Raw genomic sequence first — 25,377 nt, forward strand, 5'->3', positions numbered from 1 at the left:
CTATGCTCTGGGACAGTGTACGCACACTGAGAAGTACCTTTTGCAACACACTCCCTCTACGGTCCTTGAGCCCCTGCAGCTACATGGCCTGGAAAGAAAACCACTTTGCAACACTTCTGGGCTTCCCAGCTTCACTCCTCCCTGGATGCAGGGAGTGCCAATCAGTACATCAGACAACCCAATAATCTAGCAACCAAGGGAGGTCAGTTTTCTAGCTGCATCCTGCATATGATGTATCCCATATTGAGCTCCCTCACAGAGGCAGTCACAATTTAGCCCTTGGAGTCTTATTAAAAAACAGTGAGGTTCTCTTTAACATTCCCAGTGAAATGCACTATTTTGGGGAACATTAAGTTTAGAAAGCAATCAGCCCACAGTTTTATTACGAGCGTTCAGTCCCTGGAAAACAGTATTATCCACACACTGAATTATTTTAACACCACAAGATGATGTTAAACAGACAGTTGTTGGGGCAGGTGGCTGCTCAGTTAAAAAGATACCAGTGAGCGAAGCGCAGTAAGTAAATACACATTTTAGATACACAGATACAGATTGTTCTAAATAGTCCCAATTATTCTTCACAGATATGCGGAGTAATTAGAAAACCTCCTTATAGCGGTAAAAAAGTGAAACCAGATTTAATTATACAAGGTCCCAATAGTGCCAAAGGTGTTATGAAGCACATCTTTAATAAAGTAATCACTATACACATCTGATCCTTGCTATTATTAGTATGTTCAGTTACACATTTTCTTTATATTACTATAAATTTAATGATGGTATTTATATGGCTAATTAGAGTGAAGCAATGCAGCAGCCACTGTGATAAATTATCAAGAAGGGATAAAAAAGTAGCATTCATTTTTGCAAAGACAAGTTGCTTGTACATTTTATTTGCATTTCCAAAATGAACACTGGATTAAAGTCTTAGTACTTAATCCTTTAGCTCCCTGGTTTGCACCCATAATACAAGTACTTGGACCGATATCTGCAGTGAAATTAGAGGGTATGAAAGCATAGGTGCATTGTGTAACTGCAAAGAAAAGCAGAGCTTTTTAAAGTGTACCCACTGTTTTAATGAAATGAATTTCATAGGTTTAAATGACACCACCTGCACACATCACTTTTCAGTAATGGATTAGTGTTTCATTCCCAAATCACATTGCATGTAGACAGCATACAATATATTTAGCTGTGGGGTTTTGGTGTGGCTCATTATTGATGTTAAAACTAGCTAGCAATATTTGACACATGCTCTGTATTGGGACTTTCCCCAAAGTGAGAGGTGACTGGAACTGGGGGTTGGCAGGCTTATCTCTGTATTTCATTACTTGGACTTTAAAAGTACCAGGTGCACTGATACCACAGGAGTATGTAGAGTAGAACAGAATGAAAAAGGGGACTGGGTTCCACTCCACGTGCAGCAGCAGTCGAAAAAGCAAACATTGGGAACCATTACAAAAGGGATATATAATAGGACAGAAAATATCTAATTGCCTCTCTATAAATCCATGGTATGTTCACATATTGAATACAGCGTGGTCTCCATCTCAAAAGAGATATATTGGAAGTGGAAAAGGTTCAGAAGAGGGCAACAAAACGATCAGGGGTATGGAATAGCTGCCATATGGAGGAAAGATAAGACCAACTTTTCAGGTAGGAAAAAAAAGATGGGTGGAGGGGAGATATGCTAGAGGTCTACAAAATCATGACTGGTGTGGAGAAAGTTATTTACTCTTTCCCATAAGAACTAGGGGTCACTAAATGAAATTAATAGGCAGAAGGTTTAACACACACAGGCAACCTGTGGAACTCCCCGCCAGAGGATGTTTTGATGGCCAAGACTATAAAGGAGCTAGATAAATTCATGAAAGGTATGTTCATCAATGGCTATTAGCCAAGCTTTGTCAGAAGCTGGGAATGGGTGACGGGAGATGATCTCACGATGGTTACCTGTTCTCTTCATTCCCTGTGGGGCACCTGGCATTGATCACTGTCAGAAGGCATGACACTGGGCTAGCTCATCCTTTGGTCTGACCCAGGCTGGTTGGGCTGATGAGCCCAAGTAGGGACCAGGGGAGGCAATGGAAAAGTGAGTGAGGAGCTGGACAGCTGGTGATTTCAAAGATGGAGCAGGTAGGGCGTGTAACTGAGGAAAGGGAAAGCCTATGATTCTGAGGGTGAGGGTCAAGGCAGGATTATGCATGAGCAAAGTAAGGCTTTCTGCTCACTGTGGTGAAAATCTCAACCACTGGAAGTCACTACTGGAAGCAGAGGCACAATTTATTTTATTTCAAGAGGGGAAAAACCCTTGGATTTTAATTGAGAGGTCAGAAATTACTGCATGCCTGGGATAGAGGCACCAAAAATAATTTTATCAAGGTGCAGATGGAAAGATGAAGTATCCTATCACCATACACAAGAGATCAGTGAGTATTAAATCCTCTGACACATGCCTCTCTTCGTTCATTATCGAGCACAAAGTGCATCACATTAGAAGCTTAGAAAAAGAAAAGAAATCCACGGATTTTACAATCTACAAGACAAAGGCCTAAAGTGACCCCCCCCCCACAGAGCTTATAGCTTCAATGTGAGCAGAATGAAGACCACTGTCCCATTTGCAGTACTAATAGGATTCAGTACTGATGACCATAAATATTCAAGTAATAGGAGTCAGCCCTTTAAAAAAACAAACAAACAAAAAAACACACTTGAGCTATTTAGAATTAATTAATGTAGGGATCTATTCAGCTTCTGCTATCTGACTTTTTATGCTCAAGGGAGGCAGGCTCCTAAATCATCTGAATAACTTAGCCACTGAAGATCAGGAGCTTTGCCGTAGTGGGAAGTTGACTTATTGAAGAACAGGGTCTTTATTGAATTGCACTTCCGGACGGATTCGATTTCACAACATCCAGGGTCTTCTCTGAATGCATTCTATGAAACTTCAGTCAGCTTATCTTTTGATAGGCAGAGTTAAGGCTGTAATTATGGTATGGAGGGCTAAGAGGGATGTTACAGTAAAAGCTTCAATTTATTGCTTTGCTTTTGTAGGTTTGTATTAGCTATGCTAAATATAGAATGAACTTACACACACAATAGTGGTTTTCTGGGTCTATTGCTTGTCTAGTGGCTTTGAAGAGCCATACGCTATACAGACTCCTACTCAAGATTTTGATTTTGAAATTGAATTCTTTAGATATAAGTGCTAAAATTATATGGACTGCATACACTGTTATCTTGTACAATCTCATCTGCCTTGAATAAAACATCCTCCGTGACATTTGTTCACCCATTTGCATGCTTCTGTGCAGCTGATTTCATAGAAAACCATAGATCACTGAAATAAAAGAACTATTTTCAATTAATAAAATCAAGTGATTTTATGTCATGCTTTCCAAAATATGAAGATTGTATTCTTTAAAAGAAAAAAACGTTAGCATTTGGTTTCATCTCATAGATCAGTTCCAGATTGTACATTTGTTTAAATGCTTTTCTGCTGCTTTTATTTTAGTTGAGTTTGCTTGGTTAGCAATGAATAAACTGAACAATTTTAGAGGCATTGTAGTTCTGAAAAAAAAAGTAGAATTTGCAATTGTAATCTTGTTGTTATGAGACTGGCCTGACTCATCATGCTACAGAGAATTAATTTGAAGCAGAAGCCAATGGACTTATGATAATCTTTTATTTTTGCCATATCATGTTAACCAAACTCTATAATAAACTTTAAAGTTGTAAGCAAACTTGAAGCATGCATTGATTTGAGGTAACTGTATCAGTAAAGCCCTACATACCAACGATAAAGGAGCAAATACCTGCACAGAGCTCTCTCTGCCCAGCTGTCAGGCGGGGTGGGGGAGAGCACGAGGGAGGGCCCCTGTAAACAAGTTTTGCCCTAAATCTCCCTGAAGGAGGGGCTAAATGTCTGCCCTTCCCAGTCCCCCTTCAATGCCTGCCAGGTGAACACCAACCTCTGGAGCCCTGGTCCCAGGTCCCTGCTATCCCTTATCTCCAGTTCCTGCTTTCATGCTGCTTGCCTCGTCCCCTCATGACCCCCGACTCTATGCACCTTCTCCCCTTTTCCTCCCCTCTCCCCAAACAAATGCTTTGCTGTGTGGATGCAAATCAAATCTGGTTCGTGGATCAGACAATGAGTTGAACCTGGCAGATGTGGATTCACATTTTTGTATCCATGCAGGGCTCTAGAGGTCAGAGCTGCTGATGCATATATTCCTTAAGAAGGTCTCTAGATATTCATATAAATAATGGCTGGCTGGAGTGGCTTCTGTTTTGCCCTGTGATTGCTTAACAGGTGATGAGGGAGCAGCTGATCTCCTACTGATAAATCTTCTTTGATCTTGTGCCTCCCCCACAAAAATTGTATTAGTCAAAAGAAGAAAAGTATTAGAATTAATTCTCTCATTTAAATGCAGCACATTAAAACCTAGAGGATGCTAACATCCATTACAAAGTATGGATAAGTGACTCAGACAATGCAGCCGTACAAGAGAAAATCACCCCCTTTTGTACCGACTTGGGCTATCTGTACGGGTACGTCTAGACTATATGCCTCTGCCGACAGAGGCATGTCAACTAGGCTACCCAACATAGTCAAAGAAGCCGGGTTTAAATATCCCTGGCTTCATTAAAATAAACATGGCCATCACACTGTGCCAGCTCAGGTGATCCTCAGCACAGCACACGAGTCAAGACACGGATCGTTCGACAGGGAAGCCTTTGTTGACCACTCCTGTAAACTTCGTTTGTGCCAACGATCATATTTAAATCCCGGCTTCTTTGACTATGTCGGGTAGCCTAGTTTACATGCCTCTGTCAGCAGAGGCATGTAGTCTATACATACCCTTAATGGGAAAAAAGCTTATGCCACCCTTTGTTCAGGACTGCACCTTGAGTAGAAAAATCTTCACCACTAAGAAGCAGATACCTCAGAGGCTTGGAAGTAGGGGAATGACTTCATCTGGTTACAAGTGTAAACTGTAGAAATATTCCTCAACCGCCGCTATCCTGTTTCTCATTTAAAAATCACTTAGGGCAAACAGCTGGCTTGCAGCATTTCAGTGCCTCTTTTAATATGTATTTTGTAATATTTATATGAAGCCCCCAACAAAACTAAGAAAACTGTTTAATATGTGTATTAGCTAATCAGTCCAGGCACCGATTCAGTATCAGTTGGAAAGCTCCAACTTGACCAGCAAAAATCCTTCTAACTGGTCTCCAATCTGGCAAAAGCCTTTGCTACTAGAGAGGATTTCCAGTGGGACTAAAAGCAGACAGGAGTGGAGTCTCACTGAAAATACCCTGATGGCAGGTCCCCTCTTGTACAGAAGTCTGATCCAACTAGGGTTGCCAGGTGTCCGGTATTCACCGGGACAGGCCGGTATTTGTGGACTCCGTCTGGTTTAAAACAAAACAAAACAAAACAAAAACAACCACAGGAATGTGAAATGTCCGGTATTTCCTGTTTCCCTTGGATGGAAGCACAGGAGGGACAATTTCCCCCTGCTGCTTCTGGCAGGGGAGTAAAGAGCGTGGCAGACTTGCACTGAAGAGGGGAAGGAAGGGGCACTTGCCAGGTGCCATGTTAGGGGGGCAGCAGGCTGGGGTGGGAGCAGCGCGCACACTGCTCTGGCCCACTTGACCAGCAGAGACCTGGGCATGTGATGCCTCCCTCAACACCAGCTGTGGCCAAGCCACATGGAGCTCGTCCCCCAAAAGTGCAGCTCATGAAGATGCTCCTGAGCCCCTCCCTCCCTCCACGACTCCTGCCAGCTCCTCCCCACCCCCACCCCCAGCTTCCTTGTGCTTACTGGGTTGGAGCTAGGAGCTGTGGGGTTTTAAAAATGGCACCTAAGATGGCGGACATCTTAAAGGGGCAGCCTCAAAATTTTTAAATGTGTGCTCCACAATTCTGTTCTGGGGGCTTTTTCTTCTTGACAACTTGTCTCCCTCTTCCCCCTCCCTCCCAACAGAATTTTTTTTCCCTCAGTTTTTTTTTGGGGGGGGGGGGGGAAAATCGGTATTTTTGTTAAGCCATCTGGCAACCCTAGATCCAACTCAGATTGAATAGAACTAGCCTGCACTGTACATTTGGTGGTTGGGAGGGGACTTAGTATGCTCGGCGTGTCCTCAGCTGTCAGAAGAGACCACATGTCTCTTGAGGATTTTGAAGAGGGAGTAACGCCAGCATAAATGGTATGATCGCCACTCACATTTTTGAGCTCATCTGCTGCACAGAAAATAAGATTCAGCAAGGATATAAGTGAATGAGAACAAGCCTAGAAAATAGATACCATCCATTTTTATTCAGAAAACAAGTATTTCTAGGATAACAGCATGTTTATTTTGCTGCATAAGAAGGATATAAGCTAAACATCAAGCATTTTCCATGTGCCTGACCTCTGCACATAAAACCATGCCAAATAGATTTCAGTTGAGCATTTGCAGAGCATTCATCAGCAAATGACATCAACACTGACTACACTGCGCAGAGCATATGCCTTTTGACAAGTCACCCTTGTGTGTGTTGTATAATTCATTGTTCCTTGAGGTAAATATTCCATGCAAACTTCCTTTAGTCAGCAGTCAGCTTTCATTTCTGTTAATAACAATTAATATTTATTTACTTCCACCCAAGCAGTAAACAATTTGCTTTGTAATTATCTTCGAGAGAGGGACCTTATTATAGTACAATGCAAATAGGGTTTCTGATTTGCCAAGCTCAAGAGGAAATTGCATGCCTCTTTGCTGGGTTTTGATATTGTTGCATGTGATAGTACAGAGCACATTAGTGTTTGCTTCTTGGGGGATTAGTGAGGTGACTGGAATACAAGGCAAAAGAACTTAATGCTACTGGTCACCTTTTAAGAGAAAGATGCACAGGAATAAAAAGTCCAGGATTTAGGATGCATTGCTAGAGGCAATGTCTGTATGCTCTCTGTGTGGAGGCACTGTGCCTTTCCATATACACTTCAGTGTCCTCAGGCAGCCCCCACCCTCTCTTTTAAAAGTGGACTCACCCATGCACAGAGGCTAGTCAGAGCAAGACTCTACCTTTGCTTGGTAAAACTTTACAGGGAAGATTAAGAGGAAAGAAAACTTGCTGTCTTAAGGTATGTCTACAGAGCAGTGTTATTTCGGAATAACTGATGTTATTCCGAAATAACAGTCCACATCTACACTGCAAGTGGCTATATTTTGACAATGTCAAAATAATGTTGAGCTGGGGGACTTCTTACTGTGATTCCTGTAACCCTCATTTCCTGAGGAGTAAGGGACGAAGGAAGAGTGCTCTACCTCAGACTTCCTGCTGTGTAGATGCCAAAAGCCAAAAAACTATTTCGACGTAAGCGATGCACTTGATGTAGCTCAATTTGCATAGTTTATTTCAGCTTTAGCCCTGCTGTGTAGACCTGCCCTTACTCTGCTCTCCAGGAATAAGGGAGGTGTATCACTAACTACTTATATCTGTTAGGATCCACAGGAAGCCAGGTCTATCAGAGACAGAACCACAGACATTCAGTGGGAGTTGTTTAACAAACAAAAAAACAGTTTCAAACAGGATTCCTGACAGTTTTAATTTGACTTCTAGCCTTTTCCCTTCCCTTCCTTTACCTGGACCACATCCTTCCTGGAACTCTAATCAAGAGTGTTAGAGATTCAAAGGTATGGGCACCAAAATAGGTGCAGATTTTCAAGCGGTCTAAATATCTGGCCATAACCATGAGCCTGGGAGCTGGGCACAGATTAACATGTTTGAAAATACAGCCTTTGATTAGGTGCATTACTGGTTGAACTAATCTGAAAAACCTGACCACTTCTTTGGATATTAAGTGGAGACCTGTCAATGGATTAACTACTCAAAGGAACTACCACACATTCTATTCCCTGGTAAAGCAGATCTAATGAAGCCATTTTGTCAGGGTTCCCCTACAAAGTTTCATATTAGTCTTCATTTATTCTTGAAGATCCATTACTGTAGCTGTGCTGCACCTCAAATGCATCCATTTCAATGGCAGGAAGATGGACTCCTGTATCTCAATCTAGGATAGAGTCATCTAGATAGAAATTGGACTGACATCCTCTCTTACAGTGAGATTAATCAGAAGTGGCTTTACTAAGAACATAGGAAATTGGGCTAGATGGACCATTCTTATCTTCAGTGACCTATACCACACACCTCAAAGAATAATCAGAACAGGGCTATTGTCTAGTGATCCATTATTTCAACTAATTCCAGCATCACACAGTGAGAGAATGGTGTTGTGTACCTGATCAGTTTGGTAATCTGCTATGAACTTCTAATTATTTTTTTTAATACTTTTGGCCATCACAACTACATCCCTTGGCAAAGAGTTCCACGGGTAACTGGAATATTGCCTTTGGTTTTAAACCTACAGCCTATTCCTTTCATGGGGGGGGGGGGGGAAATCCCTAATTCTTGTGCTATGGGAAGGGGTAACTAATGTTTCTTCATTCACTTTTGCTACATTCTTCATTAGTTTGTAGACCTCTGCCAAATCTTCCTTATAGTCATCTCTTTTCTAAGATGAAAAGTCCCAGTCTTTTCTCTCTCTCCTCATATGTAAGCTATTCCGTACCCCTACTTATTTCTGTTGGAAAAAATGCAATTGTAATATATTTGTTAGATGGGGCAAACAGAACTGAAGACCATATCCAATGTGCAGATGCCCCATGGGTTCACATAGTAAATATCATAATGCCACTATGTTATATATTCTTTTCCACATAGTTCCTAACATTAACCTTGTTTGTTTGACTATTCCTGCACATTGAATGGAGGTTTTCAGAGAACTATCCACAATGACTCCAGGATCATTTTGGGTGCATCTAGACAGAGACTCTATTTTGGAATATTTCAGGATACCAGAAGTAACATTTTCCACATCTTGACAGCACGCCCATAATTTCAAAATAGCTTTTGAAATAATAGGCTTGCTATTCTGGCGTCCCAGTAAACCTTGTTCCATGAGGATTAAGGGACATTTTGGAATAGTGGCTTATTTCAAAGCTTGGCACTATGTGGATAGTGTCAAGTTACAAAATAAGCTATTTTGAAATTAACTCAAAATAAGATCATAAGAACGGCCATACTGGGTCAGACCAAATGTCCATCCAGCCCAGTATACTGTCTGCTGACAGTGGTCAATGCCAGGTACCCCAGAAGGAGTGAACCGAACAGGTAATGATCAAGTAATCTCTCCTGCCATCCATCTCCACCCTCTGACAGAGTGGCTAGGGACACCATTCCTTACCCATCTTGGATAATAGCCATTAATAGACTTAACCTCTACAAATTTATCTAGTTCTCTTTTAAACCCTGTTATAGTCTAGCCTTCACAACCTCCCCAAGCAAGGAGGTCCACAGGTTGAATATGAGCTATGTGAAGAACTTCTTTTTATTTGTTTTAAACCTGCCACTCAATTTCATTTGGTGGCCCCTAGTTCTTATATTATGGGAACAAGTAAATAACTTTCTTATTCACTTTCGCCACACCACTCATGATTTTATATACCTCTATCATATCCCCCCTTAGACTCCTCTTTTCCAATCTGAAAAATCCCAGTCTCTTTAATCTCTCCTCATATAGGACCCGTTACAAACCCCTAATCAATTTCGTTGCCCTTCTCTGAACCTTTTCTAATGCCAGTATATCTTTGAGCTGAGGCGACTACATCTGTACACAGTATTCAAGAGGTGGGCTTTCCATGGATTTATATAAGGGCAAGAAGTCTTATATTCGCCGTCTTATTCTCTATCCCTTTTTTAATGATTCCTAACATCCTGTTTGCTTTTTGAGTGCCACTGCACACTGTGTGGACATCTTCAGAGAACTATCCATGATGACTCCAAGATCTCTTTCCTGATTAGTTGTAGCTAAATTAGGCCTATTTGCATAGCTCAAATTGCATAGCTTATTTTGAGCTAAGGGTGCAGTGTAGACACACCCTTTGAGTGATGATAGCTAATTTAGACCCCCATCATTTTGTACGTACAGCTGGGATTAAGTTTTCCAATGTGCATTACTTTATATTTATCAGTTTCTACTTTCATGCCAATTGTGCACAAAAAGCCACTCACTAGTTGGAGAAAATTCAGAAAACAAAAAACCACAAGAGGCTGGAGGGACAGATTCATAAATGCACTATAATCTCCATATTCCGGGTGTCCCTAATTCAGGAACATACAGAGCATGGCAGATGAAAGCAGCTCTGTGTACTGCTGCTCCCCTTCTTCCCACCTGACCCCCAACTGGGGGAATGACAGCGTAGCAATGCACTCTGCTGAAGGCTTTTCCTTGCCACTCCCAGAGTGGCATGGGGTGGTGCTAGGAAGCATTGGAGGATGTGGAGCACCAGGTAAGTGCTCTACTCTCAACCCCCTCATTCCCTCCCTAGCCTGAAAAAAATCTTTAATCCGGCTAACCCTGTTTCCCAGCGTTGCCAGATTAAAGAGGCTCAAGTGTACAAAGTAAGAAAATAAGTAGGAATTGATTGTTTAAAGTAAATACTATGGGGGGAGTGGGGAGACGTGGTAATAATTTGACAGGCATAAGCTCAAAAAAAGTGCTAGGGGGTTATTAGGAACAATGGTGTAATGGAGTTGCCTCTTACCCTTAGAGCTCTTTCTTGTCCTCACTGCAGTGAGCACCCTTACAGCTTGTTTCTCTCTCTCTTTCTCCAATAGGCACTCTCAGTGTCTCTCAACAGTGGTAGAAGTACCCTTAGAGGTACTCAAGAGAAGTCGGGGGGGGGGGGGGGAGGGAGTACGTCAACACAACTGAAATTTGGAGAAAACCATTTTTGTTTTAAGGTTTTATAGCCCTTTATTATATACACCCCAAAATTTCATCACCTGCCCAGCTATGATTAAGTTGTTTAAACAAATGTGTTGCAATGGTAGAAAAAAAAATGTGTGTCTGAAAACTGTACATACTGGGGGTACTTTTTTTTTTTGAAAAAAGGGGACTTTACTTTAAAAGCTTGAGAGAAACTGCTCTAGCCAGATCACCATTCAGTCCATCCCTTCCAGGGTCCAACAGGACAACTGCCCAACTTTCTGCAGGGTGTCTGGCCCTAGCTTCGGATTCTAGGTCACTATGCCAGTGTCTGGCAGGGAAATCCAGGCTCACCTGCTACAGCATGTTCCAGCCCAGGGACACTATAATCAGCAATTCAGGTATCTAGTCCCCAACGCTGTTGCTGTTTCCCTGGTTCCTTCCTACCTAGCCTTCTTATCTTCTCTTGCCTGGTTCAGGGTTTACCAGTAGATCTTACAATCTTCCCCAGGACCTTTTCACCTCTTGCCAGACCATCTTACTCTCTGGAAAACTCCCTGGGTTTACTCTCAGCTCCTGGGCTTCCACTTTATCCCTGATGGTCTCTCTCTTCCCACAGAATGTCTGTAAACCCCTTCCCTCTTGACCTCTTTCTGTGCTCAGCTTCTTGGCTTTTTAGTGCTGGCCCAGCTCCTCCCCCGCTGAGCCTTCATCAATTAATCCTGGCCCATAGTCTCTCAGGTGACTTAACTGGTCTCTCCTGCTCTCATTAAGCCTGTGGTGAGTGGTGTACAACCCATCACAAATGGTTGATATTAAGAAAGAAGTTGTGCAATTAATATTTAGGTACACCTTTTTGGCAGGGAGATCCATTAGCTTTCAGAACTGCCTCCCAAGGGAAGAGGTAGAAGCTCCAGACAATTAAAAGCAGGCTAACACACACTAGAAAATGTACTCCAGAGGAAAATTCTGCAATGAAAGAGACATAACAGGCCCTTTCCCTTTTAAACTATCTCCAGCAGAACTTTGAAGCATGCAACAATTAGAACAAAATCCAGTCTGAAGAAGTTGTTCATAAATCAGCTAACACCAAGCATGTTTAGGGACATTCTCTTTCATTCTTTCAGTATAAGCTATTCATCACCTACATCACTGAGACTTATTAACAATAAGAGATATAAAGGATTTATTCCCTTAACTTCTATAGCAGTGGTTCTCAAAGTGTTGTCTGTAGACCACTACTTGTCCATGACCTTCTTGAAGTGGGCAATGGACTTGCCCCTAACCCCCACAGTGGGGAAGTCACTCACGCTGGAGCTCCAGCCCCACAGGTCCCACCCTGCCATAAGGTTAGAGCGCCAGCACGCAGCTCCTGCTGAAGGGTGGTGGTGGGAGGAACGAGCCTCATGGGCTGGCTCCAACTTGTGGGGGAAGGTTGTGGCTCTGCACGCTGTTGCTTACCTTCCCCCCAGTTGAGGGAATAGCTTCACCTGGAGGCTTTCCCTGCTCTGCCCACTGTCCGGAATCACAGCCAACAGGAGCAGCAGGGATGGCGACTGGGAGTGGTGAAAAGTGAGAAGCCAGGTATGTGTCGCCATCTGTCCTCTCCCTCCCCCGAGACCTCACATTCCCCACTCTGCCCCTGCACCCTTCCACCCAGAGCAGACCCCTACACACGGGGGCTGTGTCTACACTGCACCCCTTTTCCGGAAAAGGGATGCAGATGAGACAAGTCGGAATTGCAAATGAAGCGGGGGATTTAAATATCCCCCGCTTCATTTGTATAAACATGGCTGCCGCTTTTTTCCGGCTCGGGGCTTTGCCGGAGAAGAGCGCCAGTCTAGACGGGATCTTTCGGAAAATAAAGCCTTTTCCGAAAGGTCCCTTATTCCTGATTTTAAGAGGAATAAGGGACCTTTCAGAAAAGGCTTTATTTTCCAAAAGATCCCATCTAGACTAGCGCTCTTCTCCGGCAAAGCCCCGAGCCGGAAAAAAGCGGCAACCATGTTTATACAAATGAAGCGGGGGATATTTAAATCCCCCGCTTCATTTGCAATTCCGACTTGTCTCATCTGCATCCCTTTTCCGGAAAAGGGGTTCAGTGTAGACACAGCCACCATGTTCAGCCTGCTCTTGTACCCTCCCTCCAAGACCCTTTACCCTCAGTCCACTCCTGCACTCAACCTCCTGGCCAGACCCCATTCTCCACCCCTTCTTGCATCTATTTTGTCTTCATGGCTGGTGGTTTGCAAAAAAGATCTATGTTGAGCAAGGTGGGCCATGAGCCAAAGACTTTGACAACCACAGCTAGGTCCTAGTCCACTTGGGCCTCTATTTGTTACTGAAAATGGAGCTTTCTGGGGGATGGTAAAACACATAGGCTGTTTCTAGACTGGCAAGTTTTTCCGCAAAATCATCTGCTTTTGCGGAAAAACTTGCCAGCTGTCTACACTGGCCGCTTGAATTTCCAGAAAAGCACTGACGATCTCATGTAAGATCGTCAGTGATTTCCTGGAAATACTATGTTGCTCCCGTTCGGGCAAAAGTCTTTTTCCCGAAAGACTTTTGCGCAAGAGGGCCAGTGTAGACAGCATAGTACTGTTTTCCGCAAAAAAGCCCCGATCGTGAAAAAGGCGATCGGGGCTTTTTTGTGGAAAACCGCGTCTAGATTGGCCACGGACGTTTTTCCGCAAAAAGTTCTTTTGCGGAAAAGCATCCTGCCAATCTAGATGCGCTTTTCTGAAAATGCTTTTAACAGAAAACTTTTCCGTTAACAGCATTTTCGGAAATTCATGCCAGCGTAGACGTAGCCCTACCCACTATCACAAAATGTGTGGTAACTTCAGTTATTTTGTTAATTTTTTAAAAATGTTACATTGTGGCATTTGGTAATCTGCCAAGGGAGAACAAAAACAGAAAAAACCACTCCCCCCTCCTCCAATCAGTTTAGCCAAGAGGTTTGATGGAACTGAAATTCTACTTGAAGAGTAAAGTATTGGTCTAAAATACATCATGTTGCAGCTGTTGGCTGTGCCTGTGTTCTCTCTGCCTGTTGCATCAGCTCTATGCAAAGAGCAGATGCAGCTTGACTGATCTGCCCAAGTCGACTACAGACTCAGTTCAGCAGTGAAGGTACTTAGCCAGGTTTATTGTCAATGAAGCATGATAATAAGGTCTCTGTTAAGTCCATGGTCCATGGAGTGCTAAGACGTATGCCTGTTAAACGGACCAGTTCAGTGAACAGCAAGGCTTTCCATTCTCCCCTCGGCCAGTCAAAGAATTAAGGCATCCCAACATTTATAAATTGAGACATTATTTGTGATAAAGTTGCTTATCTTATCCATTTGATGTCATTCGTTACCTCTTCTTGTACTGATCTATTCCATTTTCAGACAAAATATCCCTATTTATCACTTCCGTCAAACCATTTTATCATGTGCTAGGTTGGGGTATTCCTGTGCTAGACTTATACATAAACTTGTTGCATTCGGTGTCTCTTAGCAATGCTAGCAATAGGAGTGCTGAGTTCACATACCAGACGGTGAACTTGCAGCCATGCATTTACTTTTGACAGAACCTGACTTTCGCTTTTATATAGAGCTCTTTTAGAGAATATAAAGATGTGCAAGAAAAACCAGGGCATATTCCTTGCCTATCCCTCATTGAAATTCAATAAACAGATCTCAGATACAGGCAGTCCCCGGGTTACGTACAAGATAGGGACTGTAGGTTTGTTCTTAAGTTGAATTTGTATGTAAGTCGGAAATGGTACATATTGTAGGGGAAACTCTAGCCAAACATTTCTCCAGAGCTCAGTTTTATTCTCCCACACCTCACTTCCCTCAGTCCTTTATTCTCAAGCTGAGGTGTCTGCTGAGAAAAGCCGCTCCCCGACTCCCTGGTCTGCTGGGGGGGGGGGGGGGCGCTAGCTTCGCATCTCCCTGGTCTGCTGGGGGGAAGCAGCTAGTGCGGGGTTGCCTCACCCCGTTTGTAAGTAGGGATCCGATGTAAGTCGGATCCATGTAACCCAGGGACTGCCTGTATTTGAGAAAACACAACCAGTCACAGTTCTGGGTTCTGCCAGGGTACACGACGCATGTTCCCACTGCTGCACATATCCTCACAAGAAATACATATTTGTATTTCTGGCATAAATGGGAAACTTACAACACCTTGAAAAAGAGCACTTCCTGGTGGCAATACTGACTGAAGGCAAAGTTACTACTACTAGCGAGCTATGAAATGTCTGACAGGGTAAGAGGTCTTGTCAGCCTTAGTTGAGCCATCTTGTCAGCCTTAGCTGAGCCATCTGGGAAACCCGAAGGCCACACTTCTCTTGGTTCAGACATTTATCAACACAACAAGGTCACAAAGACTGAAATACAATTCTCCTTTTGTCTTCAGCTCCTTTACCATACCCTCTTGGGAGTTGGCCCGTCACAAGCACAGCTCCAGACAAGACCACTACATGTGTTCTGAAATGGGTTTCTGAACCACACTGTTTCTTCTTTTCCTTTGCAAGGAAATATTATTGGTATTAACTTAATGTTACCGCGGAGACACTGGCTTGGTTTTCAATTTCTGTAGACAGCATAGCTGTTCTTGACATGGAGAAATAGGTCAATGTTTTCTAGAAAAGCAGTGCATTCCTACAAAGCCAAAGGAATAACAACTTACACACACAACTAACTTTCATCTCTTCGGATCACCAAGTGTTTTACAAAGTTCACATATATTTACAGGACTCACATCATCCACCATTACAAGCCTCTTTGTAAGAAAGTTCCAGAATGCAGGGGAACCTAAATCAAATTACAGTTCCCCTGGATGCTCCCCACTCCAAAGAGATTTGTATTCCTTGCAAGGAATGTATTGTTTTGCTCCACCTTGGCAACAGCCGTAAGCACGGCAACACCGTTCACAGAGAACAATGCTGGGCTGGTTGAGCATAATAAGGAGGCACTACCATTAAAGAGCATGGGGGGGATTTAAATTAGTGCCTAGACAGGAGCCATTTGGGAGATTGATCCAAACTCCAATTTTTTTTAAGTTTGAAAGGCACCAGGATTGTGCTTCAGCCCATTGTTGGGATTATTGCCAATGGCAAAAAAGTTGGATTTAAATATGGATCTGAATATCCTTGAAATATGGATCTGTACGAACCTGAGATTTTGGTTAAGGACTGTTTCTAAGTAGTGGATTGGGGATTTAAGGGCTGACAAATTACGTTGGGAAATAAATATATTCTTTTTGTAGTGTGGAGTGATTTTTTTAATATTAGCACTTACATAATATCAGCTCTTGTTTTATGATAAGTGCTTTATAAATGCCAATAGATATGTACACTAAAGAAAAAAAACTGGTATTTGTACAAAGCTATTTTGAAGTAAGCAGTTCCTTCACAATGCACAGTAAGGTCAAAATTACGATAGTGCAGGGGTGGGCAATCAGTTTTGATAAAGGCCACTTCAAACATTTCTGAAGTGGTCCCAGGCTGCCCTGGAAGGGGCGGGGCCAGGACACTTCCATGCTTCCCACCCACAGACCCTGATTGGTCTGGGGATGGGGAAACGTACAAGCCTTTGCCCCCCCCCCCCCCGAGAGAATGCCAGCTGGTGGTTCCCTCTAGGTACATGTGTCCCTGGTGGTGGGTGGACACTTCATATGCTCCCCCCAGGTGAATCAGAGCCTGGGGAGGGGGAGCATGTGAAGTCTATCACTCCCTGCCCCCGCCCTGCAATGGAGCACCGCACTTAGTTAACCGCCACCTGCTGCTCAGCCTAGGGTTGAGTCTTAAGTGCTGAGCTCCTGGCAGGGTGGGAGAAGACTTCTCACACTTCCCCCCCACCTGCCTCCAGGCCAATCATGGCTGGGGGGAGGAGGGTAAGGGAGGGAGAGAAATCATGCGAAGTCTCCTCTCGCTCTGCCAGGAGTGTGAAGCATTTCTAAGCGTCATGCACTCCTTGCAGGGTGGAGATTTTGTGCACTTTCTCCTGCCCCAGGCCCCAAATTTTGTTCTCATTAGGCAACTGGAGTATCTTCACTTATGCAGAGCAAGGCAGAAATCCCCAATAATGTTCACAGAGGATCAGTGAAGGGAAAAACTGAAGTAAAGTTAAAGCAGCAAAGTCTGGTTCTTTTTAATTAAAATCAGTTAAAAACTTCAATTAAGAAATCATCAAAAGAATGACTAGAAGGCAATGGGATTATTACAGAAATAATTTGTGTTGGCATCAATAATAGATATTGCAACAGAAACTTGAAGACAGTGTTTATAGGTATTAGAATAGCGGAAGATACAAAAAAAATTAGAGAAGATCCCACAATATTATACTCAAATGCCAGCATGTTGTTTTAAGCAGCAGGCTTCTAAGAACAGTGTAGAAAGTTGTATGGGCATTAAGGAAGAAGATGGTAGCTGGTCTGGGGACAGAAGTCAAAGAGTTTATCATTACAAGAAATACGATTAATCTTTGGAGACAGGGAACTAGTCTTTCCAATTTTTAAGAATGATGAAGACAGGACTTTCATGTTCTAATGTGTAACCAGTTGCTTAGAATCCACAAACTCCTTTTCATGCTGTTTCTTTGACATTTCTCTGCTGCTGACTTGATAACAGGATTTAGCAGTCTTCCAGCCAGGAAAAGGCAGAGTTGCACCCCAAACAATTGGCAAGGGAAAGAAAACATGGCTATTCAGATGAAAAAGTATTCGTTACTCCAGGCCTAAATTTGTCCCTCAGCAGCTTGCACACAAATCCTTATCCCTTCATTGGCAGTCCCGTGAGAGTACAGTAACAGAACACAATATAACACAAACAAAGAGAGCTAGGAAATTAGGGATCATGATCTTACACATAAGACATTTTGGAGGTGAAGCGATTAAGGTGTCAATACTGCATTCCATCTCAGCTTCATTCAGCATATGTACAAATTGGCGGTGAGGGGAAATGACCTTCAGCCTCAAAGATATTTAGGCAGCTAGACTCTATTGAGTTAGGGGTGGGATCCACAAACATATTTTGGCCAGACTAATCACCTAAAGTCGTAGGTATACTGCAATCCATAACACTGTTACCAAACCCCGCAGGCACCTAAATTTACACACTGCGTAATTTTCCAGATATGGGTGTCATGGGAACTTGTGTTTCAACCTTTGTGCATGCCCTGAGCACTGACCAACAGGGTCACTCATACTGTCTCTCTAGCCCAAATACTCTAGTCTTTAGTATTTATCCACGGTCATTGGTCCAGAGAGAATCTATAGTCCAACAGAGCTATACACCTGGGAGATGAGATATCCAGGGTCCAGCACATTGTTCCAATGATTCTTTTCATTATTTATTCTTAGTGGAACAGCTTCAACATGAAAAATACAAAAGGACCAGGAAGCTGGATATGAGTTAAGTGTGCCCCTGTTGCAAAGGAGGCTAATGGAGTGTTGGGCTATATTAGCAGGAGCAGTCAGCAGATTAAGGAAGTGATTATACCCCTCTATTTGGCACTTGTGAGGCCATATTTGGAGTATTGTATCTGGTCCCAAGCACACAGACACCCCCAGACTGCACACACTACCACAGTGTTTCCCAAATGGTGTTCCGTGGAACCCCAGGGTTCTGCAAAATGAAAATAAGGGTTCCACAAGAAAATTCTATTACAATAACATTTTATGATTCAAAATAAAATTATGTGATTTTTGTTTTTAAATGTGTAATTAAACTAAATGTTGATCTCATCACCTTGTTTATCATCCTCCTTACTTATTTATGATCTACTTTTTCAGCTCTATATATTAGACTGTTAGGGGTGCCACAAAATTCTTTCGAGTTTAAAAGGGTTCTGTGGCCAAATAAAATTGGGAAACGCTGCACTACCGTAAGGATGTGGAAGAACTGGAGAGAGTCCAGTGACAGCAATGAGCATGATTAGGAGCTTAGGACAAATGAGCCTGAGGAGAGGCTCAGGGAACTGTGCGCAGAAGAGAAGAGTTGAGGGATTTGATAACAGCCTTCAGCTACCAGATGAGAAGTTCCAAGGAAGATGGAGGTCAGCTATTCCTAGTGGTGGCAGACACAGAACAAAAAGAAATGGTCTCAAGTTGCAGTGGGAGAGGTCCAGATTAGAAATAAAAAATAAAAAAAAATACCCACCCACCCAGTTTCCCGAGAATGGAGGTGAAGCACTGGGATGGGTTGCCTAGGGAGGTTGTGGAATCTCACTGCAGAGTCAGATTCCTAAATACCTTTGAAGATTCAGATCATCAAGCCTTCTTTAGGATTGCTCCAGTCACAAGGCAAACCATTCCCTGAAACAAGTGAAGGAACTTCTGAGATGTCCTCGTATGTACAATTGCCTGTCTTATTAAAGTGCCATACTGTCTGCTGGGAATACCAAGAGTGAAGACACCTCTTTCCCTTTTTGCTTTCCTACAACGAACAGCCAGAAATGGAGGGGCATACAACTATACACTTAGATCTATGCAACCCAGACTCCACCCCCTAATAGGGCAATTCCCCATGGGCTGGTTCTATGGGATTTTTACAGAAGTGCAAAGGAGGACAGAGAGCAGTGGTCACCAACCAGTAAATCGGGAGCTACTGGTAGAGCTTGGAGCCTCTGACAGGTGATCCTGATTAGTTTGGTGAAGAGGCTATCAAGTGTAGGCACTTCAGCTGCCCCTCCCCCTACTGCTGTGCATGTCTTGCCCTTTGCCCTGGAGCTGCCTCTCCCCACACCCGGAGCCTCCTGCTTGCTGTGGAGGGCACAGCAGGGAGAAGAGGGGCACTGATGTCAAGGTATCCTATCCCAGTCTGTATCCTGTGTCCACAGAGCAGGGAGGGAGGCACAACAGGACTTGGGATGGAGGGAGTTTGGCTGCTTTTGGGAATGGTGCAGGGCCAGGGTTGGGGTAAGCCTGCCTTAAACCCCACTGCATCACCACCCAGGAGCCACTTGAGGTAAGCACTGCCCTGCTGCAGCCCACATCCTGAACCCCAAGTCATGAACCCCCTTCTGCACTCCAAGCCCCTGCTCTAGCCTCAAGCACCCCTGCAAACACCCTCCCAGAGCCTGTACCTAGAACCCCAACTGCCTGCCCTAAATTCAGCTCAGAGCCCCTCTCGCACTCCAAATCCCTTAATCCAAAACCAGGGCCTGCACCCCAACCCTCTGCTACTGCCTGGTGAAAGTGAGGGAGGATGGGGGAGGAAGGATGGAGTGAGCAGGGGCGGGGCCTCAGAGAAGGGGGCACAAAGGAGGCAGGGGTATTTGGGTACGAGGTAGATTGTACTTAAATTCAAAAAGTGATCTCGTGCTTAAAAAGGTTGGAAACCACTGACATAGTGGAACAAAGAATCAGGGCATCTTCCCTCATTCTACGAATGTAGATGGGGTCAAAGAGACCTCATGGACTGCAACGGTGGTTGACCCTTAAAGGAAAAGACAGGTGGAAACTTCTTGCCATTGTCCCTTCGTTTCTGTGTAGGTGCACAGCTAAAATCAGGCCTACATGCAGCAGGGGAATGGACAGACTTTGTGGGCCCTTAGAAAGGTGTGGGGGACAGTGGCACCACATTCCTAGAAGGGGCAGAGCCACCGGAAGAAAGAATGGGACCAGGACACTTAGCCCTCTGCACCACACAGCCCTCAGAGCCACACGGAGTGCTTGGCACAGTGCTCCAGCAGCAATTTAAAGGGTCCACTAAGAATAAAGGGCTGGGGCATCATCTGGGAGCCCCTTTGAATCGCCACACCTGAGGGCAACCACCTCCTTTGCCCATTAGTGGGCCTGACATGCAGTAATAGAGGGGGCAACAGATGCTTGCATATGAATGAATGTAGCAGCAGTATACATGGGGGCTATGTCTACACTGCACGCTCTTTGCGCAAGAACAACTGTTCTTGCACAAAAACTTGCAAAGCGTCTATACTGCACGTGCATTCTTGCGCAAGTAAATTTACAGTACAGCATCAGAAAGCAGGGCTTCTTCCGGAAGAGTTATTCCTTTCCCCACGAGGAATAAGCCCTCTTGCACAAGAGCTCTTTCACAAGAGGGCACTAGACAGACAAAGTGATTTTCTTGCACAAGAAACCCCCATGGCTAAAATGGCCACCAGAGCTTTCTTGCACAAGAGAGCGTCCACACTGCCATGGACGCTCTTGCACAAAAGAGCAGCTCTTCCATAAAAGCACATGGCAGTGTGGACATACTCTTGTGGAAGACCTTTTGCACAAGAACTCTTACATAAAACAGTTCTTGCACAAGAAGCCTGTAATGTATATGTAGCCTATACGATAGATATGTATAGCTACTGCTATGGTAAAAATCATCAATGGCTTCCTTTAAGCAACACATCACACTACTTCCATCTTTCCTCAAATAGGTCAGCTGTCACCCAGATGCACTCAGTGACACTCTTGATTGCTCTTAATTCTTTTCTCCAGAAGCGAACAATCACAGCATGTGCTTGCAGAGAGGCTTTTGTTCCCATGTGCTGCTAATTCCCACCTGAGTAACTAGGATACTAAAGCCGTCCTCTAAAAAGATAAGTCACCCGGAGCTCTTCCCCCACAAAATCCCCAATCTTCCGACAAAGCTAGAGGTGAGGTTTAAAATTAGAAAGGAGCCTTCAGCTTGGTGACATATATATGCAGAAGCACATAATATTCATTCAACTCTGACTGAAATTAGTTACTAATAACTCTCATTTTCTTTTCCACTCCCCTTGCTTTTTAAAGATGCATTAAAATGCTTCATGTAAGGATTCCCCCCCACCCTTCTTCCCCTTCTACGCCAAGGTTAAAAGCTTTTTATTTCTATCCAGTCACTGAAATAGGGGTGTGAGATAAGCGGTGCTGGTTGTAAGGATTGCAGCAGGGCTGGATGAACAATTCAGATAATGGTTGGACTATCCAGCTGAATAATCATTTTGATAATGATTGCTGTCTTGAAGGCTTTTATGAGGTATGGGATGAAAGGGGGGAAAAAATCAAAAGGAATTCCCTTTGAATAGATGTTTTTTTATGGCTGAGTGCTACAGCAATACAGCTGAATGATAAAAGGCTGTTTGCTAAGACAAAAGGCACATTTTTGCTAGAAAAGAAGAGGACTTAATTTGCTGGGTTTAGTCATTCCAAATCCATATTTAAAATGCCAAATATTGCTTTTCCAGATCACCATGTGTCTCAGGGAAGAGTGTGCCAGCAAAGAAAAGCCAAGGACTAAATCACACCTTTGGCTGTTCCACAGCATAAGAGTGGGAGCCAGCTGCAGAGAGATGTAAAGTGAACTCTGCCTTCCACTGAGCATTTTGAAACAGAGCATCTCACGCTCATATCTCCTCAGAGCCCTTTTGAGCTAGGAGAAGGAGAGGGCTGGGACATGGTTAGCAAGTACTCAATTATATGCATATGCTAGCCGACAGCCTCCCCTAGAATGGGCACAACACAACTGCACTCCATGGTCTGTTAATCTTCCACTCTCTGGGGAAGGAGACTCCATTTGCTTCCCCAAGGCCCACGTACAAGCATCATGTACCTTGTCTTTAGAATCCTAGAATACTAGGACTGAAAGGGACCTTGAGAGATCAAGTCCAGTCCACTGCCCTGATGGCAGGGCTCCAGAAATTTGATACTTAATATTTCACATATAGCACCATATTAGGTCACTCAGGATTCAGAATGACCAGCAAATAAGAATATATTTGTATCCACTTCCTTGACATGGCTCGGCTACAGCTCGCTAGAAGCCCAATAACATTTTCAATGAGGTCAAAAGCCTATTCCCAGGGGCAAACCGGCTAAGCCCTACATTACTATTTGAATCCATGTTAATACCAGATTTTTATATATAAACCCAAGTTTGGGAGCTTAACAGCACTCTGCCAATATTAGGCGTGATGTTTCTTTACCCTTTCCTCTCCTAGCTTATGTCTCTGCTGTGGTCTTTTCAGGACTTTCACACGGTCTATATTAAAAAAAGTTAAATCTCTGATAGTAATAACACCACTAAAGGAAAACATATACTCTGTAATTTGCAGACATATCTCCCAACCCCTGAAACAAGTTGTGAATATTGTCAATAACAATTCTTATTTACAATCCATTTGGAAAAACCCCATCAAGTTTTAACACTTGTTACTATTACACATTTAATTCAAAATTTACTTATACACAAACACTTGCCTAGAGCTCCCCTTTGGGAGGACTTACCTTTGCCCAGTCTTTGTAGAACAGCATTACCAGCTTTTCATAGTCAGGAACAAAAGATAGTCCCAAAGTCTCCTTCAAAACTGCCCTTGAGTCTTTACAAGAACAGTCTGCAGCATAGTCTAGTCTTCTCCTCCAGTAGGACAGAAAGCCTTACAGTCTAAGCCAGCAAAAATTCAAACTCTCTTGTGTAGAGGCAAACCTCAATTGGACAGACAACAAACAAACTTAGGCTGGGCTCATTTAGCATTAACAAGGTACACCTGTAAGGTTCTGCCTGGTGGGTTGGGGGAGGATGAGGGGGAACTTTAAAAAATAGAAAACTTGCCACAGGAAGAAGACTGCTTCATTTCCAAAAGGCTCAGCTCATAGCACAACACCAGCTGTAAAGAAGAAAGAGTAGAGAAAGACCCTAATTAAACACATTAGGCCCACTAGGAAACCTAAGATACAGACCACCAGAGTCTTTTTTTCCCCTTTACTCGGACTTTCTTTTCTCAAAAGGGAGAGGGAGGATCTTTTGTTCGGAGGAGTCCCATGTGCTAAACAGAGTGAAGGGTCCTGTATATTTGAATTGTAAACTGGTGGGTAATCAGGGAAGCCCCCAGACCATTCCACTCCCAAACAAACACATGCACACTTTCTCCGTCCCTGTGCAGTACTTATAGCTGACCTTTCTTGTCCTTGCAGTACTTCACTGAGTAGTTCTTAGAAGTTTCCCCAGGCAACTCAGCAATATTCTCCCCCCCCCCCCAGTGAAGAAATACACTTCTCTTTCCCCTCCACCAATACAATTTTTCCTCAACCTTCCAAATTAGGCATGGAGGTACACACACACAGGGCAGCTGCTGCTTCACCTTGGTTGTATCTGTGACTACGGGATCCCTATCTCCCCACCCCCAACTCCCTATGCACTCTGTCATTGTTTCCTGCCAGATAGGAGAGAGCAGTCCCTATAGAAATGGAGGCACCACCTGGTCAGGGGGCTACAACCACTCAGGCTTTCTCTCTCATTCACCATGCCAGTGCTGCATGGGAATGGGGTGGGGAGTAGGGAGGTTAAATTGCGGTTAATTGAGTAGTTGATGTAATAGGCACTTCCTCATTCCTCCTTTGAAATGTGGAACTCCTCCCACAGCCTGGGGCTAGTGGGAAGTCCCGCTGACTCCAGGCTGCAGTGGAGTGCCTGCTTTGAAATGTATAAGAGTCCCCAGCTGACCTCAGGTTCCACAGTGCTGCCTCAAGGCAGTGTGTCAAAGGGGTAGCTGCACAGCTGATCCTGGGCTCCCTGTGGCCACTCTGAATTAGAGGGGGAGGGATAGCACAGTTGTTTGAGCAGTGGCCTGCTAAACCTAAGGTTATGAGCTCACTCCTTGAGGGAGCCATCTAGGGCAAATTTGTCAGGGATGGTATTTAGCCCTACCATGAGGGTAGGGGACTAGACTAGATGACCTCTCAAGGTCCCTTCCAGCTCTATGAGATGGTATATCTCTCTATATAAGTACCCATCTTCCCTTTGCTATCCTGTAGAGGTAGCAAAGGAGTGGTAATTGCCTCTCCATTTGACTGACTATCCAATAAATATTTGCTTATCAGATAGTGAACCAGTCTTTAACATCCCTAGTGGGGAGTGCAAAGGGCAGAAGTAGCTGCAAGTCAACGGGAAAAGAGGCTCTACTGTTGCTTGTATACAACAGGGGCGGGGAGGTTGTGTACTTCTATGTGCCATGGAAATGTCATAGAAGCAGCTGCCACTCACTTCTGCATTGGCTGCTTCTGGGCTAATAAACCATTCCTGCTTCACCATTGTCTCTCTCCCCACAGAGCCATTGCACGTATGTCCATGAGTGTTTATTCCCAAAGATGCTATCAAACAAAGAGCGTGACTGTCTGAATTGCCCAAATTCTGTCCCAAGTCATCATTTGTGGCCCAAAGGGTCACTTGTCACAGATTAAAGACATTGTGACAGATTGCTGAGACCTTTAAAAAGTAGCCAAATAGGTGTGCATTTCTTTCCTCCCAAGTAGAAACATCTCCTCCTCTCTCAGGGTGCATTTTCATAGCACCCTAAACTCAAAATAAGACACGCAATTTGCATTACACAACTTGTGTATCTTATTTCAATTGAATTTCGAAATAACGTCTACACAGCATCAAATTTTCCAAACTCTTGGAGACAGGGCTACAGGGATGCCAAAATAGGTCTCGAAATAGTGGACATGCTATCTCGAAATAGTGGATGTGTTCAAAAGACACAGGGTAGTTATTTCGGGATACTTCTGGTATCCCAGAATAGCCCCACTGTGTAGACGTACCCTCAGAGACTGATTTAGGGTCTGTTTTGCTAGGCTG

At 43.8% G+C, this 25,377-nt stretch overlaps 1 long non-coding RNA gene across 1 annotated transcript in view; it reads right to left on the bottom strand.

Moving 5' to 3' along the window:
• LOC142829002 (uncharacterized) overlaps nt 1-23,403 on the bottom strand; it is a 41,726-nt gene extending 18,323 nt beyond the window's left edge. Inside the window, exon 1 of the long non-coding RNA XR_012903216.2 lies at nt 23,028-23,403. This is a non-coding gene — a long non-coding RNA (uncharacterized LOC142829002). The remainder of the gene's footprint in view (nt 1-23,027) is intronic.
• Between the last annotated feature and the right edge of the window lie 1,974 nt (nt 23,404-25,377).

The sequence above is a fragment of the Pelodiscus sinensis genome, chromosome 5 (genome assembly GCF_052426305.1).
Source record: "Pelodiscus sinensis isolate ZL-2025 chromosome 5, ASM5242630v1, whole genome shotgun sequence".
In the NCBI taxonomy this organism is placed as follows: domain Eukaryota; kingdom Metazoa; phylum Chordata; order Testudines; family Trionychidae; genus Pelodiscus; species Pelodiscus sinensis.